The sequence below is a fragment of the Rhinopithecus bieti genome, unplaced genomic scaffold (assembly GCF_001698545.2).
Source record: "Rhinopithecus bieti isolate Rb0 unplaced genomic scaffold, ASM169854v2 scaffold_31531, whole genome shotgun sequence".
Classification (NCBI taxonomy): domain Eukaryota; kingdom Metazoa; phylum Chordata; class Mammalia; order Primates; family Cercopithecidae; genus Rhinopithecus; species Rhinopithecus bieti.
Window position 1 is genome coordinate 751,653 of NW_016814088.1, and position 17,861 is coordinate 769,513.

The following is a 17,861-nucleotide window of genomic DNA, read 5'->3' on the forward strand; positions in this document are numbered from 1 at the left end:
AAAAAAAAAAAAAAAAAAAAAAAAAAAAAAAAAAAAAAAAAACATTGCCAAGGAAGGGAGACTGAGCTGTTAACAGAGAAAGAGAAGATGATTCTGGGCAGAGAAGATAATAGCCTCCTTGATGCATATGTATTGATAAATGATGCTTTGAAGAGTATAGACCTATATTCACTCCCAGCTATGTATGAACTGCCTGTTGTCTAACAGCCTTGCCAGCCCTAGAAATTACCATCAGAAAGAAACTCTTTGATGGACTGAACCAATGGGATTTTCTTGCTTGTCTGGATCCCTGCCAGTCAGATAGCCCTGCACTATTTTGCGTCAACTCCGTCAACTCCTTCCGGGGAAGAGCTCCTTCAGCATGCCTGTGCTATCATTTTTTTCCTCCTAACACTCACCACATATGGGGGTGAGGTCCATTCTGACGGTGACCAAGAGTCATCATGTTTGACCGGTGTGACGTCATGGGCCACTACTTACTGGCACAGGACTGATGATGATACAGGAACACACATAAAGGGACACAGCAGCAATCACAAAACCACATGCTCCACTGGGTGGCCTAACCTAGATTTCTGCCCTTGAAGAGGGGCTGTGGCAGGATGAGCAACCGCAGCCCGTGGGCAGCAGTCCCCATTCTCTGATTCCTCTTGATTTCTTACTGAAATGGAGAGTTTGGGTTTGTGGAACCTTTGAATATGGATATCAAGGTCATTCAGACTTACCAGAAAACATGTTTTCTTAAAGGTTCTATCTGTTTTTATAGTGGTGAGTGGTAGCAGGAATACATTTGCTCCCCTCCTGGTTTAAGAAAAATCAGACAGAAATGTGAATGGAAGATGAATTCTCCAGGAGTGAATAAGAGGGGACAGTACGATATTTTGACTTTGGAGGCAGGCTATGACTAGAACTCCTTCCATCCTGTGGCCCTCAAAGATATGTTGTGCAAAGACCCTTGAGGTCAAGGGGGTGGGTAGAAAGTTGGATGACAATGTTCACTCGTGTTCTCCAGCCCTTGCCAGAAGTGTGTTAGCTTGCTCCCTTCCCCTCCCCTTCCCTCCCCTCCTCTCCTTTTCTTTTTCTTTATTCCTTTCTCTCTGCTTCCTTCCTTTCCTTTATTTTCTTCACTCCCTCCCTCCTTCCCTCCTTTCCTTCCTTCCTTCCTTCCTTCCTTCCTTCCTTCCTTCCTTCCTTCCTTCCTTCCTTCCTTCCTTCCTTCTTTCCATCCCTCCCTCCCTCTTCCTTCCTTCCTTTTTTTATCTTTTGTTTTTGAGATAGAGTCTGGATCTGTCACCCAGGCTGGAGTGCACTGGTGCCATTGCAGCTCACTGTAGCCTCAATCAAATTCCTGGGCTCAAGGGATCCTCCCACCTCAGTGTCCCCATCCCTGTGCCCGGCTCATTTTTGGTATTTTTTGTAGAGATGGGGTTTTGCTCAGGCTGGTCTTGAACTCCTGAGCTCAAGTGATCTGCCAGCCTTGGCCTCCCAAAGTGCTGGGATTTATAGACATGAACTGTCATGCCTGGCCTGGCTGGCTTCTTTCTAACAGAGAAGAAGACATTATTTAGTCTTAGCCTTATATGGTCTTGTCCAGTTTTATCAGGCATTTTAGTCATAAAATCCCAAATATGAAAGTGACCCTTTCTTTACACTCCTTTTACCTGTACCTGGCATTGTTTATCTAATCTTTACCTACATGACCTCTGCCCTTCCGGACAGAAAATATCCCTCCTGTTAAGGACAGCTGGTATTTGGCCATATCATTTTTGTTTTCTGTTCTGCCAGGTGACTTCCGGGTGACAGCTCTGCGACTGCGCTTCAAAATCACCCTGCTTCTACTCCCAGAGGCATAGGACTGGTTCGCAGGGAAGTTCTATCTCACCACAGAACTGGGAAGCAGAGAGAAGCCTGTCGCCATCCTTCCCTCGACACCTTACTACTGCTTTGAACAAGGGTGCTGCATTGAAAGAGATAAGTAGAAATAGGTGAACCAAAAATTACATGATCCCATAGTGTGTGCTTAAAATAAACAAATAAGCTGATCTTTTAGTGAACAAGTTTTTATTGAATGCCAACTTAATTTCAGGAACATTTCAGGTACATTGTCAAAAATAAAGACTCTTCTTAAGAATGTATTATTACGTACCCAATACTGGTTTCAGGCTTTTACATGTATTCTCATTTTATTCTCATAAAAACTCTATGAAGTAGATACTATTATCAATATTCTACTCCACAGATGAGGAAACCCAGACCCAGAGAGGTCAAGCAACTTGCTCAAGTGGCACAGCTGGAGAGAGGGGAGCTGGGACTTGAGCCCAGGTGGTGTGTCCCCAACACCTAAAGCTAAACTCCATTCTGTGCTGCCCTTTGGAACACCCACTCCATGGCCTTCACACTCCACGTCCTACTCAGGAGGACATGTGATCGCAACAGCACTCACAAATGAAGGCTTTCCAGACAGGATATTGAAGATGGTAAGATCAGTCTCATGTATAAAGCATTTTTAAGAAGTAAAGCATATTATATACTAGTCATGTATACTAGGATGAATGCGTATATGCTACATGCTCGTAGAATTAATAGTTGAAATATAAAAATACCCTATAGGCCAGGCACGGTGGCTCACACTTTTAATCCCAGCACTTTGGGAGGCCAAGGCAGGTGGATCATTTGAGGTCAGTAGTTCAAGACCAGCCTGGCCAATATGGTGAAACCCTGTCTCTACTAAAAATACAAAACTTAGTTGGGTGGTAGTGTGCGTGCCTGTAATCCCAGCTTACTTGGGAGGCTGAGGCAGGAGAACCACTTGAGCCTGGGAGGCAGAGGTTGCAGTGAGTCGAGACAGTGCCACTGCACTCCTATCTGGGCAACAGAGGGAGACCCTGTCTCAAAAAATAAACAAAAACAAAAACAAAACAACAACAAAAGCAAAACCCTACAGTGAACCTTTATTTATTTTTTGAGTTCTTCTCCTATTTTTTTTTTTTTTTAATTTGGCTCTTTTCTTCCACATACAAGTGCCTGTGGACACAGCATTGTCCTTGTGCTGTCGCTATTTACAACAGTAAAACAACAGCTACCATTTCTTGAGGGCTTATATTTGGCTTTTTATTAACACTGTCTGTTTTAAACCTTACGGTAACTGAGGTTGGTATCATTGTCCGCATTTTACAGATGAGTAAACTAAGGCTTGTGCAATGTTAACTGAACTGCAGAGAGGATATATCACAGCTAATAAATTAGAGGGTCAGCATTCAAACCCAGGTCTTCCTGAATGCAAAGATTTGTGCAAGTAAACTCTGCATTCTCCTCTGAGGTCACTGTGGTGGGCTCTAGGCACTTATGCTACCCCATTGGTGTCAGAATATAGCATGTGAACACACATGTCTATAGAATTTAAAACCCAAATGTTTACTTATTACTAAGTTCCAGACACACACTATAAAAGATACACATCTTAAAAGATAAATTGGAAGGACAGGTCAGAATTCTCCCTAAGTAAAAGGTAGCAATTATGAGAACTTAGCTCATTGCAGCCTCCATCTCCTGGGCTTAAGTGATTTTCCTGCCTCAGCCTCCCAAGTAGCTAGGACTGTAGGTGTGCACTACCACATCCAGCTAATTAAAACAAAAAAAATTATTTTTTTTGGTAGAAACAGCATCTTGCTATGTTGACCAGGCTGATCTGGAACTCCTGTCCTCAAGCGATCCTCTGTCTCAGCCACCCCAAATGCCAGGATTTTAGGCATGAGCCACTGTGCCCGGTGTGACAGGTACGATTATCCCCATTCTACAGATCAGGGAACTGAGAAATGACTGCTTAGTGAATAGATTTCTTGGGCTGAATAGATCAATAGAGACTTGATGATACATAATGTGCTAGGCATATTTGGTGGGATAGGTAAGAAGAATTATGCCTTGCAACTAGCCATGCTATGACTTGCAATTCAATTGGATCACGCCATATTTACATGTTTAATTTCTTTCCTTAGACTGTTAGCCCCTAGTGAGCAGGAACCCTGTCTTCTATATCTCATGCTCTTCCCCCAGCTGACTTACGGTTGGTACAGTCTCCATCCTCAAACTCTTTCCTGACTGTGTGTGTGTCTAAAGCATGTGAGTGGCTGTAGCTGCGAGTGCAAAGGCACGGAACAGTGTGTGTTGAGCATTAAAATCTTGCTCACTTTTGAGTCCAGGACTCCTTTTCTCTTCCTTTCTAGGGGCATAAAAGTATGGTGAAAAAACCAGAATTGTTTTCTCAAGGAAAGTTTTAGTAGGTAATTTCAGTCGCAGTTGAATCTCTTCTGTTTCTCCAAGGACTGGGCATTGCCAGCCCTGCTGTAGCTGGTTGAAGGGGACCAAACCTCTCAGGAAGACGGACTTGGTTCCGTTTGACCAGCCAGAGCAGGGGGCATCTTTCTTCTGAGGTGACTGCAGCCTCTAGTGTGCAGGTACCTTGGTGTGTCTCAAGCATCAGTTGTCTAAACCTGTAATGCAAAAAGAAGCAGCATTAGCATCTATCAAATGCCAGGAGCTTGCCTTGTCCAGAATGTCCTCTCACATGATTTGTACATACATCTCATACGATTTGTACATACATCTCATACGATTTGTACATACATCTCTTACGATTTGTACGTACATCTCATACGATTTGTACATACAAATCATACATAATTTATGTTTTGCATTGCATGACTTCAATGTATTTTTTTCTTTAATCTTCATTCTTTTTTCAAATAGAAACATCATGAAGAACAAATACAATATAGAATTATAGAATATGGAAAATGACAGTGTGCTGTAATGCTTCCTCTTCCCATTTTCCAAAAGAAATGTAACATTTTGGCATATATTCTCTGAATGCTTAACATTTTAATTTCTTTAAATTTTATTTTTAATTCAAATATGATATACAAGAATATTTATAATATGTAAGTGATGGTATATAGTGGTAAAACAAAAACCCATGAACAATGATCTACTTTTTTTTGTTGTTATTTTTTGAGATGGAGTCTCGCTCTGTCACCCAGGCTGGAGTGCAGTGGCGCGATCTCAGCTTACTGCAACCTCTGCCTCCTGTTTCAAGTGATTCTCCTGCCTCAGCCTCCTGAGTAGCTGAAATTACGGACACCTGCCACCACACCCGGCTATTTTTGTATTTTTAGTAGAAATGGGGTTTTGCCATGTTGACCAGGCTGGTCTCAAACTCCTGATCTCAGGTGATCCACCCATCTTGGCCTCTCAAAGTACTAGGATTTCAGCCGTGAGCCACCGTGCCTGGTCCAACGATCTACCTTTTAAAAAGAACTATTTTTTTACTGTTTTATACTACTGCTTTCTTTGTACTGAATGCTTTTTCCAATTTATTTCTTTATGTTTCCCCCCAGAGGTAACAATCACACTGAATTTATTTTTTCTTATAATTTTAATATTTTTCTTTATTTTTTTACCATTTATGCATATATTTCTAAACAATATATATGCATATTTCAGTGTATAATGGCATTGTATCATAGATATTGTTTTGTGACTTGATATTTTCATTTAAAATGATATCTGCAAGATTCATCCATATTGATGTGGTAGCAGCAGTTTATTAATTTTCATTGCTTTATGGTTTTCTTCTGTGTGAATATACTGTAATTTATTTATTCTCCCAGCCATAGACATTGAGGTTGTTTGGTTTAACGAGAGGGTAGCATTGACTAAACGGTTTCTCAAAGGAGGTGGGGAAATCTTTGATTCCTGCAGATTTTAAAGGAGAACTCTGGAATTGTATGTTGGCCTTGTAAAAGAATGGCAACACTTACTAGCCCAAAACATCTGGAAGTAGGGCTCAGAAATTAGTGCTATAACCTGCCCTTTGGGTGATTCTGATGCAGCTCAAGTTTGAGAACCACTGAACTAACAGGAGACCCACTGGTTTCTCTCTGTTTCTAGGAAGGTGTGAGCTGGGGGAGACAGCTGACTAAGAAGAAGACACTCCCCAGAAAGGTGGCCTGCCAGTCTTCACAATGTATGGGAGCAGGTGGCAAAAGAGGTAGGCAGAAAGGATAGTTTGAATGATGCTAGAAAATTGTCCTCCCTTGAAGCTAGGCATTGCAGCCCTTTTATTTTCTCTTCCTGACGAAGACAAGTAAAATTAAGTGGCATGCCTGTAGCCTTGGAGCCACACGTATCTGGGTTCAAATCCTAACAATGCTTTCCTGGCTCTTTTGCTTCTAGGAAGTTACAGAACATCTTTTAACCTGAGTTTCTACATCTGTACAGCAGGAGAAGGTTGTATCTACTCTGCCTACTTGTTGCAAGGCTTAATGACAAGGAAGGAAAGGTGCACTGCGTCCCTAGTGGGCACCATGGACAGTGTCAGGGGTGTGGGAAAGTCCTAGAGACAATCCTGACTGCTTTGGAGGCCAAGAATTTCACTCTCAACTCCAGCCTGTCCTTTACGTGTTTCCATTCCTCAGCTGCAGGTGTTTGCATTTCATCACTGAAATTGTTGAAACTGCTGATCAGGAAACACAGAACGAGTTTAACCAGCCAAGTCAACTTCTGCAAGATAGACTCCAGCTTGGGGGCTCTGTATGGAATAAATAAGATATTCCAGACATCAAAGCACTCAATAAGGCACTGTAGAAATGACAATGAGGTAAAAGCCCACAGTGATGGTGGTGGTGAGCAAGCAGGGCACCACAGAACATGGCTTGGTTCTAAAGTGGTCTGTGCAGGGTTATGTTGAAGCTTCTCTCTTGGCTTGTCCTCTCCTCCTTGGTGTGTGTCCTCCTAGCCCCAGAGTCCTGGCATCTTACCTTCTTCCTCCTCCTGCCAGGGACATAGCTGTCTTGAAGCTGCTGCCTGCCAGCTCTTCCACTGGCTAACCTCTGCTCCTTCTCTAGCTCCTCCTGGGGAGCAAGGGAGCAGGAAGCTGTGGGGGCAGAGGGCAGCCCGATGGTCTGAAATCAGGACTGAAAATCACATGTGTACAGCTTGCCAGCCAGAATAACAAACCTCTTTTTGTGCAGTTTCTTCAATTCTGGACACTTTCTCCCACCATCTCTCTCTTCTCTTCTTTACTCGAGTCCTGCCCCACCCTCAGCAGCACAGCTACCCATACAACATACCCCCAGTTTCTGAGCAGAGGACATGAAATTACTCTCCAGGGTAGGAAAAGGAAGTGTATCATTAGAACTGGTATGATTTAGGAAAGGGAAAATGTCATTGGAAAGAAGCACAACCTTGAGCTATCTGCCTGTTTTACGGACATGAAGACCAAAGTTTTTAGAATGAAGGACAGTGATTTTCATTGGAAAATATAATGTGCCATAATATGTCGATGTTAGAGACTTTATTTATTCACAGCACCACTATCAAAAAAGTCAGGTTTCTCAACCTTAGCATATTGACATTTTGGGCTGGATATTTCTTTGCTGCGTATTGGAGTGTGGGGGGTGGCTGTTCTGTGCATCGTAGGATGTTCAGCAGCATCCCTGGTCCCCAACCCCTAGATGCCAGGAACCCCCAAGTTGTGACAATTGAGAATGTCTCTAGACATTGCCAAATGCCCATGGGGAACGACATCGTCTCCAACTGAAGGACCACTAATCTAAAGTGAGAAGTCTCTGTGCCCAGTTCTGTAGCTGTCCCATCTCTGGTAATTTACCGTGTTCTTCCAAGTTCCTTCCACCCCACCAAAAGTACAGGTTTTACGCCCTTAAAGGCCATTAGATAACTGTCTGGTTTCTGGAAGAGGTGGGAGGCTTGTGTCACAGGTGTTACTGAGCCTAGTTGGGGCAGTGGGGAGCCTTGGCCCAGTGCTCTGGGTGCTGTCGCTTCTGAGGGCTGGCGGCCCCTCATTGCCAGCTGCTCTGCACTCCTCTGCCATCTCCTGTGCAAACATGGTGCATCCTTCCTTCTTCCCTCCCTTTCCTCCTCTCCCGTGTCCTTGTTCTGCTGCTGCTCAGTTTCATTTGACAGCCCTGTCTTGTGCATCTTGGCACACTTCGGTTTCCTTTTGTGGTTTTGCTTAAGAACTCATGGTGTAAACATAGTGTGGTCCCAGCTGTAATCTCTCACATGCACTCACCCTAAAAACAAGGAGTCAGAGCTATGGGATGCAGGAGCCATGCTGGAACGGGGGTTTAAGTGAGGGAGGGAGGCCCCTTCATCTTCCTCCCTCGTTCTGAAACTCTTCGGGGAGCGATGGCATGAGCCTTGGGTGACTGCAGCCTCCCCTCCTGCTCAAGGCTTCCCTCTGTAGATTCAGCATTTTCTTGGTGTGGGTTCAAGCCCTTTGAAGTCACAGCTGGGAACACAGGGTTTAGGAAAGAGAGGAGAAAGGAACTTGCCCGTTAGTTGAGTTAATCGCTATTTTAGCATCTCAAGGCTTTTCCTCAAACAGCCTTGCAGAGTCCATATGTGACAGGGTTGTGGTGCGAAGTGGAAAGGGGAGCAGAGCAGAGTCAGGGGACTGTGACCCAGGATGAGCTACTTATTATGGTTTCCTGAACCTCACTCACAGCACCTGCCTCAGTACAGTGCAAGCCCTGAGAAATGCACACAATACACATGGCTTGAAAGAAATTATGATTCAGTTTGGTTGGTAGAAACCTCTCATTTCAGGAGCAATATGACCAGAGGAAGGAGCTAGGAGGGTGGGGGCTGACTCTGTTAAAAACCTTTGGGGGAAATGCCTTTCCTCACCAGGCTGGCCAGAGGAGCCAGGTCTGGGAGGCTGGCCACAGTGGGGACTGTGGAACAGCAGTCAGTGTACCTGAAACCTTGGGCTGAGCAAGCATACCTCAAGAAAGGAATAAAGGGGTGTTCAGGAGGAGCCCAGATGGGATTCAGAGGCTCTTGCTTCCTTGGTGAGGGATATATTTGCTGGCACAAAGCCCTGATGAGGAAGAAGGTCACCAAGCCTGTGCTCTGGGTGGCACCCTGGGGCCAGCGAGGAGTCACTTGCCGAAACCACACACTTCCTTACATTCCATAGCAAAGTAATCCATATGGGGATATAAAGAAGCATGTGGCCTCGGGAAGCAGTGTCATCCAGAAGCAGCTCGCATCTCAGACATGGGCCACTTGTAACATCTTTCCTCCCTGCCTAGGTAGGAAACACTTAGCGAGAAGGATCACCGGGATCTCAACTCATCCCAAATACCCCCCAACCAAACCATTCTGAAATAAATCTGTTGTGAGGAGTGGCAGTGCTGCTTGGGACCAAATCCTCCCTTACTGTTTGTTCACAGGTAAACAGCACCAAGTTTCCCTGGCTTATTCTCATGCAGCTACAGTCTATCCAGTCCTTAGTTATTACTACTAATTAATTCACGGCTGCTGTTTTTGTGCATTTTGATGTGATCCCTTTTAAATGTTTGGGATCCAGTGAAGGGAAAATTAAAAAGAAGAAAGAATCCAACAGAGAAATTTTCCACATTCACGCAGAGAGCCACTCATGCTTAGAAACACACTGGCCCTCCTGTACTTTCTACTGTATGTCTGTCTGTCTTGGGTGCTTGTTGATGGGCAGCAGCTGCCTGTGCAGCATTCCAAGCACACATTGTTCATTGTGGGAAGGATCCTTTTGTCGGGCTTCTGCTCCCCCTAGCCCATCACCTGCCCCACAGTCTGTGAGGCCTGAGCCACCGAAGGGTGAGGGACATTGGCAGCTGTTGAGTCACTCGGGGTCTGGACGGCCACCCTGACTGGAGGGAGATGGGGTTTTGAACTTTGTGGTATCTGATTCTCTGCCAGAAAATGGGCAAATATATTCCAAAGGAAGAGTTGGCCCCCAAAAAAGGTTTGAGGCTCATAGCACTGGCTGGGGTGGTTAAAAATATTTAGTCACAGTAATAAAATAAGAGGTAAGTTTTTATAAGTATGCTTTCTATAACAGGATCATTTCAGTGTTTTGCATATGTGAGCTCCTTGAATCCTGCCTACTCTATAAAATGTAGTGATTTTATCTGATTTTACAGATGAGAAAAATGAGGATAATAGAAATGAATTAATTATCATATTTGCAAATGGTACTTCTTTTAAAAAAACTAATCAGATTGGAGGCACAGTTTTGGATTAACCCATGGAGAGAGGCTTAGAAGGTTAAAAAAAATGTTGAGAAGAAAGGAAAGGAAACACTATGGGTTTTTGACTTGGTGTACCTTTATCTTTTCTGCAACTTTGCACTTGGGGTGTTGTTGATGGAGTTGGCTTAGAAACCATACTGTTTCTTAGGAAAATAGGAAAATGTCTCTGACATCCAAGTCAAAATCTTTCGGGCTGACCTTGGGAATCATCCAATGGCTCATTTAATCCCATCCAATGGCCATAGAAGCTTCTGCTCTGAAAATACTGTTTTCTCCCATAGTCAGTTATGAGCTTTACAGAAGTGAGAGTTTGGGGCTACCCTTCCTCCTCTAAGTTTGGGGGCAGTGGGCAACCAAAAACACAGTATCAGGGGCTGATGCCAGGGAGGTAGCTTGGTCAAAGAAGGAAGGAGGTGTGGCTGTGCCTGTAAGAAAATAAAAATGTCTCATTTCTTTCACAGAACCAGGGAACCTAAGAGCTGAGTAAACGTCCGTTTTAACTAGTTACATCTGTCAAATGGAGATCCTCCAAAGTGTTGACATTTGAGTTGTGAGGAGTGAGGGTTTGCACCGATGAGAAGAACCATTAGTTTTATGTTCAAAGAACTAGAAAGAGTCAGCTTTAAGAGACTTGCTATTCATGAGCCAGGCTGAACTTCGTACATTCATGAAGGAATACAAAAGAAAAAGATTTCCAGGGAAAAGATTTGAGATAGCCAAGAGAGTGTAAACTATCTCATTAGACTGTCCCCAGCATTTGGCTGTGAATTGTTTTGTCTTTTGCCAAGCCCAACCTTGCAGGGTGAAAAGATTTCTTAAAAGTTCACTGCAAAATCTGCAGGAGAAAAACAAATGTTAATAACCAATTACTTGACAATTCATGAGTCCAGGTAACTAAATTCTTATCAATTTAGAATGAATAGAGAATTTTGAAAGTGAGAGAAAGTTTGAAATGGGAATATCTATGATGAAAGCCTTGTCTAAACCTTCTTTCCATTTTCCTGGACATCTAGCTTAAGATACAAGAAAGAAAAGTCATGGAACAGGTTAGAAAATGGAGAGAAAGGTATACTGGAAAAACAAACTATGACAAAACCAACATATTTCAGACAAGACAAAAATAGTAGGTAAAAAAATCTGGGATGGAGAACATAAAGACACGTTTCTCTGTGCTTTGCATAGGGCAAAAGGCGTCTATATGACAATTAGATGTGGATTTTTTTCCAGATTATTTATTTAGTTTCCTATCTACCCAAATCTTTTGACTTTAGTAGGCACTGTCAATGGAAAAAATTAGGAGATATGGTGTGTCACTTGGCCAATTGTGTGCAGGGTGATATTGGCCAAATTACCAGCTTTTTGTCCTCATTCCTATACCAAATCCCATGCCGCTTATCTGTAAATAGCAGTTGTATAACCCCAGCTGCCCACCAAAGAATGGGTTGAAGATTAATGAGATAACACATGTGAATATCTTGAGTTTCTTAGGAGAACGGACCAATGGTGATATAAAATGTCACTCAACAGGTTATTGAAAACAAGATTTATTCCACACCCTAGCCCTGCCTCATAATCGGACAACTGCTCAAAACCCGTAAATTACTAACATACCCTTTCCCTTGTCCTGAGAAGCAAGTACCATTTAAAAGTGTTCCAGACTTAAGTAACAGTAAAAAAGTAGCCTGAAAAGCATAAACAGCAATCGCGGTTCTTTTTCAGTTTCTTTTGCTGAGTAGGGCAGTATTTGAACATAAATGACTCAACACATTAAAGAGACACAAGGATGCTTATTTCCCATTAATGGTCCTTAGAAAGTCTATTGGATTTGGGTAAAACCAAGGACAGGTTGAGACTGAGAGACGTCTGAGTAAGACAAATGTAATGTTGTGATCTTTAAGGTTGTTGGCTATGGAGGGGTGCAGGGAGAAAGAGCCTGGCTTGGACATCTGTGACTTGAGCAAGCTACTTAAACTCTTTCAGCCTCAGCTTCCTCATCTGTAAAGTGAGACTAACAGTACTTCCTTAATGGGAGGAATTGGATTTATGTAGTATGCCATGAGCACAGTATTTGAAGTCTAATAAATCTCTATTACTATTATTAACATTATCTATTAATAATATACAATCAACATAATATTGATCTTATTAATAATTATATTATATTAATTAACATGTAATTACTATATTAATTAGTATCAATCTGGCAATGGAATCTACTTACTACATAGAAATCCTTACATTTGATCTACTTTAAAGGGTGTCATTAACATGACAATTGTTTCTATGTAAGGAGTTATTCAAAGATACTTGAGAATGCATAAATATTATCAAAAATATTCCTACAATTTTGGTATGCTTTTAAAAAATATTTAAAAATATTTTCATATGCGTTAAAAGGATTTGTTAAAAAAAGGTATTCATCAGTATCATTTCTGACAAGAATCATTACAGGTTCTGAATGTCTGGGATGCCAGTCTCGTTTTTAGGAGTTTTATGAAAGGATATATATGATTAGATGTTCAGACTGTCTCCTTACTGAGCACAGGGCATTTTCCCTCTGATGATAGATCTGATCTTAGTTTATCTGCCCTTTGCTGGATGAGGATAGAAAACCAGGATTCTCTGCAGAACAATCACCTGTAGCCACCTCTCTGAATTTCTAATACAGGCATCTTAGTTCTCCCTATTCCTTCTCTGCTCCTGGTGAAGCTTGGAAGTTTTAAACAACTGATACTAGCTTGCTAAAACGTAAACAGAATTGCATGCTTTTACGGGAATTAGAACCCTACTAGTGTCTGCAGAAGGCGTGGCCTGCACTGATGCACCCACTTCAAAGTCTGAGGACTTGTGACCTTAAGCATTGGTATCTATTCCTGGTGTTCTTGGTGGCTGTCTATGAAACAGAAGTGGTTCTGCTGCTCAGCAAGTAAAAGCCAAATTATTTGGGGCTTACTATCTTCTGGCTGAGGAGGTCAGAAATAAAGTAGAGGTCCCTCCTTTTAAGGCAAGCATGGGATAGTAAGTCGGGATGAGACTTTATTTTTTCTGGGGTTCAGCCAGAATGTCTTGCTATTTTTAGAAAACTGGCTAGTTCTGAATGTTGATTTGATCACAGGCAGGAGTCCCATTTAACTTCCCACAGGCAGCCAAGAGCAATGCCAGCTCCAAGAGCCCACCTTCTCTTCCTGCTGGCATTCTGCCACCTTCCCCAGAAGAGGTGAGTATCAGTGGCATTCCACCATCACTGTTGTCCTTGCCCTGCTTCTCATCCAGGAGAATTGGAGCTGGAACTTCAGGGGAGGGTGGGGTAGGGGGAGGAGAGGGAGCCAACACTATACTAAGCCATTTGTTTAGAGGATTCATGCTTACAACAATCTTGTGAAAGGCATTTGATAAAACTGTCGCAAGCAGGCTAAGTAAGTTGGAGACAGAGTGGCTAAGAAACTTGCCAAAATCATTCAGCAAGTAAATGGCAGACTTACGACTTGATGTTACTCTCTAACCCAAAGCACGCATTCATTCTAATATGCTATATTTCCAAACCTTGCCTGATTCTTGGTCTCTGAGGCACTTATTAAGTAAAGTCTCCGCTCCCTGGTAGGGAGCACTCCACTCCAGAGCCACGGGATCAGAATCTTCAAGGTAATAGCTGGGGATCCATTTTTAAAGCATTCACTGCTAGGTGACTTCTATGGTCAGCAAATTTAGGAAATTACAGCCCTAGGACAGTTGCTTTCACTCTTGAAGGAACATTAGAATCCCAAGTTTCTATGCAGATTCTTCTGACTTGATCTGACAGACACTGAGATAAGTGATCTGGGTCAGGGCCCAGGAACCCGCATTTTTGCACAGCACCATCCTCCCCACCCCCACCATTTTATTCTGTTACAAGTGGCCAGAAGACTTTGAAAAACATCGATCCAAAAATAAACAAGAAAGAGGGATATGGATTCTATAGTAATAAAATCATTAATCCTGGAAAGGACTCACTTCACAACAGTCCAAAGAAAATTACTTAGTTTGGATTAAAGGATGAATTTCTGCAAACATGGTGATAAATGGTTAGATCCAGAAACAGGGTGATCCCTCTGTACAATGTGAGTAGTCAACATCTTAGTGACAGGAATGCTAGAGCTGACCACTAATATCTAACCTTCCCAATATTCACTAGGCTCAGTTTCCATCAGGAATATTCCTTTTCCTTTGCCCATCTTCACTAGTTAAAATTCCTTTCTTTAAGGCTTAGTTCAAAAACCACTTTCTTCCCAAAGTTTTCTCTCAATTCTCTTCCTCTTCTTAGTTCCTATGTCTGTAATTGGACATAAATCACATCATATCTAGCAGTGTAATTCCTCGTGTACCTGTAATACATCTACATCTCTTCTCCTAGAGGGCCAGCACTCTGCTTCCTGTTTGATTTCTTAACCATCTGCCAAAGGCCTTTTGCACAGTAAGGGTCAAGCGGATAAAGCCACCACCACTAACACCACCCTTACAGAGCACTTTACAGTGTGCAGCTCCCGTTTTAAGCATTGTAACAAGTATATTAGAAATATTTCTATTTTACAGGTGGAGGGAACAAGGAACTGAGAGGTATTTTCTTGTGGACGGGTCTCTTTTACAAACTCTAGCTCTGTAGATGATCAGCATGCACGGAGATCTGAATACTGTGGATTCTGGGAAGAGGTCTTGAAAAACTCTTAACCTTTTAATTAATTTAGTGCATCAGAATCACGGGAATGGATGGCTGCAACCCCCAGAGTTTCTGATTCAGGAAGCCAGGGTAGGAACTGAGAATGTTCATTTCTAGCATGTTCCCAAGTGATGCTGATGCTGCTGGTCTGGGGCCCACACTCTGAGAACCACTGCTCTAGGTCAAAGTTTCAGACACTCTGCAATTTGAGGGCAAAAAAATTGGCCCTTATATTCTGAGCTTCCTAAAAGCAAAGAGATGAGGGAGAGGAATAGAAACCACACAGAAGTTAGGAAAGTGTGAGCACTTTACAAGGGCATGGCTGTAGGTGCTTTCACTGATGAGGGTGCGGACAGGGAGTCAGCCCTCCAAAGACAGGGAAACACTGCTGGAAGTCACTTAGTGCTTTTGGCTTGAGCAGTTGCTTGCCACCAGGAATGATTTCATTGGTTTCCAGATTTTACCAATAAGCCTTCTGTGAGTTTTGGTGAAGAATGGGCATAAAATGAGATGAGTGTTTTTCTTGAGAAGATAGCCCAGCAGAGAGTCTTCTAACTCACTTGACTTTATATCACATTTGTAGAGGGATCATAAAGATAACATAATACAATGTAATAATACAGAATAATGCTGAAGGTTTTTATTACAGCTCCCAAAGCTGTTACTTTTCTAAAAAAATTTTTACCTGCACCTATTAAATTGAGTGAGGATTAAGAATTGCTCAAGGTCCAGGGACCAAGTCAGTAGCATGGGGTTCTTGTCCTAGTTTTCCAAATAAATGCATTGCTCAGGGACTTAATTTCTTAGTGGAATAGTTAAATTGTCTTAGTGGGGACATCTATGCGGTCATCCAAAAACCCATCCTCGTGCAGCAATTGAATATTTGAGATAAACTACATATTAAAAATAAACTCCTTTGAGTTGCTTGAGAGCAAAGTTCAACAGAAACTCAAGATACTTTGCCAAGGCATTCAAAGGGCAAGGCACACGTTCAAGGTCACATGCCGTCAGGTTCTCATCCATCTCTCCTGACACTGGTAGCTCTTCTTCAGGTAACTGACCAGCCCCTTCGGGGATTACTTTGAAATCTCTCCCTTCAGTGTCCGTCTGTCTTCCAGGCCCACCCTCCTCCCCGTCTGCCTTTGCGTCAAGCCCCAGCACCCAGAAGCAAGTCCACTGTCAGTACTGGCCAACAAGTCATTCCATGCACTGAGCCTGGGGGTTGGGGGCTTTTCTCTTATTCATTTCCCTACGCCTGGCTCTGCCTGTCGGATCTGGACTCCAGCTGTCCTCCCCTGCCTGTCTGAGATGCAGAACTTGGAGCTTCACCTGCTTCTACAGACGCTGCCTTGCTGGCTTCAGATGACAGAAGCACATCGCCTGCAGGGCTTCCCAATAATTCACAAAGAAAGAAAGACAGATGGGCAAGGCAGGAACGGCCAGAGGACGATTAGAGGAGAAAGCAGCGCGCAGGGAAAGCTCAGCACATACCTGGGGAAAAGTTGCAGGCGGGTCCCTCCTCCTCGCTGGGCTTTCTTCCTCAGCAGGCTTCGGCCCCCACTGAGGTGTTTAGGATGTGGGTAGTTATTTACTTATTTATTTATTTTCCAGAGCTGGCAGTGTTGGCTCGCATTTCTATGCCTTCCTGTCAGAATTCTCTCAAGGAAACGGCAGCTGGTGAGCTCAGAAATGTCAGTCAGAATCTTGGCCTAGTTTGGGGCCTTGAAGATTCTTACAGAAAGTTAAAAAGGTTTCTGGGCCAGTGTCTCCTTTGGGTTTTCCCTCTTTTGCTTCTCACCTTTTCCATCTTCTATTTTTTCTTTTTTTTTTTTCATTTTACCCCAGTAGCTAGCTACTTAAATTGCCTGCCTCTGTCTTTCTGATGGTCCCCTCTTGGGTACCGCTGTGGCTCTTCTTTTGGCTCAGTCTAACAGCCTGGTGATTTTCTAAGCAGTCAGATTGGTACTTAGACCCTCATTGCTTATTTCATCTTCTTACTTATTCCCTTTTCCCCTTTCCTCCCTCTCCTTTCACTGTTATCTTTGTAATTGTGACCCTTCCAATTATACACAGAGAAATCATCTTCATCTGTCCTTTATGTGCATTTCCTATCCTCACTGAATAGGCTGTCATTCCCCTATTTGTGCCCTGTCCACCCATTTCTCCTTCATTCTTTAGTTCCGTCACTTGTTCTCGCTTTACCTTGGACTTGGGTCCTGTCCAGATGTGACCTAGCTACAGATCTGATCTCTCCTCTCTCCTCTCCTCTCCTCTCCTCTCCTCTCCTCTCCTCTCTGTTCCTCGGGCAGTTTCACTCCCTGCCTCCTCTTGTCTCTGCTCTCTGAAGGGGAGCCTCCTCCTTTTGTACTCTCCAGCCCTCTGCCCACCCCCAGCACACTCTCCCACCTGTTTGTGTCTTTTAAGGGACTTGGTCCTGTCCATGCCTTCTGTCCACCTCAATCACCCCAGTGACGGGCCTCTGAAAGCTGTTAAATTACACCTCTTCAGCTGTCCCATTGCAAGGAGAAATGATCTCTGCTAAATCCTTTTTCAGATAGGCAAATCTATATTAATGCCTCTGTTGATGGAATATACTGAAATGATGCATGTGTTATTTTAAAGAGTAAGAACTTTAATTTTTTCAAATGAATGAATCTCTATCTCTTGATACTGGGTTTCTTTTAGGTTGTATCAGTATATATGACCTCAGATACAGCTCTTTAAACTTGTTAATAAGTTATTTGGGCCATTTTTCAAGTGGGAAGTAGTTACAGTGGAGTTATGGAAAACATGGGTAGTGTGGGACTTGACTGCATGCTCGATAACGTGTTTAGTGACTGCCTGTCAAGTCACAGTGTACCATATTAAGCACTAGAAATAAGTTGTTGATGTTCCCTGCTCTTGAGAGACTTACAGGCTCTTTTGGAGATAGGACTTGAATCTGGAAGAAATACATGCACAGACATATACACATATATAAAATATAATAATTACAGACTGATAGAATGGAAAATAAGCACTATTGGCATTCGGAAGCAGAGATTAACAAGTGGTGGGCTAGGTAGTCAAAGCTTCGT

The 17,861-nt window shown here is 42.9% G+C and overlaps 2 long non-coding RNA genes across 2 annotated transcripts; one reads left to right on the forward strand and one right to left on the reverse strand.

The window, feature by feature from the left end:
* Nucleotides 1–2,075: 2,075 nt before the first annotated feature.
* Nucleotides 2,076–7,199, forward strand: LOC108513765 (uncharacterized). The gene is made up of 3 exons (XR_001881018.1): nucleotides 2,076–2,477; nucleotides 5,947–6,046; nucleotides 6,474–7,199. It is a non-coding gene; the product is annotated as an uncharacterized LOC108513765 (long non-coding RNA).
* LOC108513764 (uncharacterized) lies at nucleotides 3,660–17,099 on the reverse strand. Its single transcript, XR_001881017.1, has 3 exons — nucleotides 16,276–17,099; nucleotides 8,090–8,308; nucleotides 3,660–4,490 (listed from the first exon to the last, which is right to left on the reverse strand). It is a non-coding gene; the product is annotated as an uncharacterized LOC108513764 (long non-coding RNA).
* Nucleotides 17,100–17,861: the final 762 nt, after the last annotated feature.